Here is a 3,686-nt window from a genome sequence, read left to right as displayed (position 1 = left end):
AATCATACTGTATAATTCCGCATGTCCCGATGTGCTTTAAATTCCATCTGAAATATATATAATATATGGGGAAATATATGTGAAGCATTACGCAACAAGTTGACAATTGTTTTAGGTATGCCCGTTTGCGCAAAGACAGAACCCGGTCACAAAAATGGCCATGAGAGGGGCACGAGTCGTTATTCGGCCTGTCACGGAATAACACAAGTTGGTCATTAATGATCTAGAACCTGTTTTAGTGCCATCAGTGTATGTTTGTGTATATCAAAATGATAAAATATGTAAACTTCTACATGTATATATTGACTCAGAATAAGAGACAAGTATTTGGCAAAGTTTAAATTTGACTTTAATTGAGCAAATGTTTCTGTCTGCACTCATGCTCCTGTGATTTAAGGACAATAGGATTTTTCAGTTTATGCCTGCTCTTGTTGGCTGTGAAAATAGTAAGCGTTACTAAACCAATATGTTTTCTGTTTTTTTGTTGGAGAGGTTTCCATAGGTTTGAGCCAATGATGACCTAACATAGAGTTTTACTAGATTATGTATTGTTCTTCTATCATAATGAGGATAAAAAACTTACAGGAATGTGTATGGTACACTTTGAAAAAAACAAACTATTTTCATACTTTCTTTCTCATCCTTGTTGAATACTGTTTCACAAGGTGGTATTGCCTTGTGTTAGTGTCATCATGGCATCTCTGCCATATATAGACAAAACGAAACTTCATCGCTCTGCCCATGTTCAAGAAGTGGCAGGCACCATGGGCGTAGTAGCCTGATTAATCTACAGTTTGTTGTAAGTTTGAAGAATGTATACATTTCACTTTTTTCACTTGGACGCTGCATTTGTGATGATACATTCTTACCCTTCCACATGCCACATTAACTGTTCATGCGTTACAAATTTGATGTTGTAAGATGATTGTATCTAACTCAATGTTTCGTTTACTTGGTCCCAAGGCTGATATAACAACTGTATCTTGGCGCAATATTCACTAACATTGTCATGGTTACCATATTTGCCACAACCTACTGTGGAACAGCCAGGTGAACTTACCTGCAGTCTTGATGCTTATGGTAATGTAATATTTGAGTTTTTTTAAGGTATTCATGAATAAAAATACATTTTTTGAAGTTTTTACAAATTTATCCTGCTATTGTAGATATTTAAAAAATATATATCTGACAGTTTAAGAAATAGGTTGTATGGATATGATGTATTGATCTTTTCATTGAATTTTGATCATTTATCCAACATGGTTTTTACCAGTTTTGTACCCAAAGAAACACCTGGTTTGGTTTTATTTTCTTGGTCAGTGCTTTCGATAGTAAAGTTGTATGATTCATTCCTTTAGAAAGTGGTCATTAGTTTGTTTTGTTGTATAATGTTTTATTATGTCAACAACTGCTGTCATATAATATTGTAGATAGGTATTTTTAACAGTTGTTATAGGTGAGCATTTAGGCGTGAAGCAGACAAAGCTGGTTATCTATATTCTGTATGGAAACGTTCAGGTATTACTGCAATTTTAAATAAACCCTTTTAGATTACTTTTTGTGAGTTTGCAGCGGTCTGTGTTGAAAGCAGGTACATCTTTGTTATCTCCGACAAGGAAGGATGTAACAGTGCATGAGGATATATTGTCTTCACTGAAGACCCTCTAATGTTATTTTGCTCTGTTCTCTTGTTGCCGTATATTTTGTACACTTTTAGAATACAACATCCTCTGTATCTCCAGGGCTCATATTACGGTAAACCTACACTGACGCCTGGATCCAATCCATGGTTCTCCATTCTTAAATGACCTGCCCTTGATTTTCTTTAGCAAATATGATTTGCTATTTCGCCAGTCTAACGGACCAATCAGAATGCAAGTCACAAACCAACCTCAGTGTATGGTTGGTATGATCAACATGGTGACCAGTCCCATGGATTAGAGTTTGTGAGAAATTCAACATTGAAAAACTGACTGACATACAGAGAAAGCCCCAGAATTATTTTTGATGGAAAGGATGTCTTCATGTCTTCCATGCCAATTAAAACATGTCCCTTGTCACCAAGCATTCCCATTCTCTTTTTCCTTTTCTCGACATTTGATTGGTCGGTAAAATGTTAATGAAAATCGAGATATGATTTAACAAAATATAGGTTTACCAGAATGTGAGCCCTGGAGATACCTAGGATGAGAATACAGTGTCAGTACTGTTCTCTCTAGTACTGTTGATTTCTACTATTAAGCTGTATTTTCCGCTGTTTTATGCAGAGAAAAGTTTATAAAAATCAATAAAATCAAGAGGTTCAATGACATTTTTTGTCATTTGTGTTTTCAACTAATTTAAAAAAAGGTTATACAATGGCATTGCATTATGCTCATCCCTAAAAGGAACCCTGGTGATATTTGATTAGGAATCAAATCTGTCGGTCACATGAATAGACAAGTTTGGTGAGAGACTGCTTTGTGGACTTTTAATTTAGCCATAATAAATCACCTCCGGGACATTATGTAAGCAGCACCTCTCTCAAGATCATACACTCAGTGATGTATTATGCTCTTTTAATTTATAAAATGCTTACTGTAGTAGGAGTGAGTGAGTGAGTGAGTATGGTTTTACGCTGCTTTAAGCAATATTCCAGCAATATCACGGCGGGGGACACCAGAAATGAGCTTCACACATTGTACCCATGTCGGGAATCTACTGTAGTAGGAATAAATTCAGTACATATCATCTCTAAATGTTGATTTCAAGAAGCCTACGTTTTGCGTTCACTCGTGGGCCATTGACCATGAAAGGTTTTCTGATCGACCGCACCCAGATGTCCAGGCTTCAGTGTTTTACTCTTACGTGGGGTGTCCAAGAGTGCATTCATCAGACGTGTTTGAATTTTCCGTGCCTCGTCCATTGCAGGAATTCTTGTTTGTTGGTTGGTTAACGCAGCACTAAGCAATGTTCTGCTGATGACCATATTGAGTGAGTATTGGTTTATTCCGCTTTTGGCAATATTCCACCAGTGTCAGGGTGGGGGACACCAGAAATGAGCTTCAAACATTGTATCCATGTGGGGAATTGAATCCAGGCGTGACGAGTGAACACTTTAACCCCAATGCTACCCCACCATCCCTTATACTGAAAAGATATGCATGGCAGTCTGCGAGTTGGAAGAGTGATGATTACATTGCAGTCCACTGTTGAACACAGAACGCCACGAAAAACATAATTCATTTATTCATCCGAATTGTAAAATATTATAAATATTAACAATGTATAAAATATATATTTCTCAGTTGCCAGGTATCTGTTTGTTTCTTCCATTGTTACAATGAAGCAACAACAAAACAAAAGGCTATTGTACGGACCACGTTGCATCAATAGAAGTAGGACGTTGCTTTGTGCACCGAATCAAGATGTTGTACCTATTTGTGTGTATATATATATATATATATATATATATATATATATATGCATCAATGTGAAGATAAATATTGTAATTTGTCTCAATGGTGCCTTGTAAGGTATTTGGTCCAGATATATTACCCCTCAATTTACCAAGTATTTGTTATTTGACATAATTTGAGTAAAGAGAGCAAAAGTTATTGGGTCTCAACTTTACTGGATCAGTTGATCATTATGATATATTTCCTATCATGCAAATAGGATGAGTTTGTATATATTAAGTATTGTTT

The sequence above is a fragment of the Haliotis rufescens genome, unplaced genomic scaffold (assembly GCF_023055435.1).
Source record: "Haliotis rufescens isolate VD_foot unplaced genomic scaffold, xgHalRufe1.0.p SCAF_31, whole genome shotgun sequence".
In the NCBI taxonomy this organism is placed as follows: Eukaryota; Metazoa; Mollusca; class Gastropoda; order Lepetellida; family Haliotidae; genus Haliotis; species Haliotis rufescens.
Note: the sequence above shows the minus strand (reverse complement) of the source record.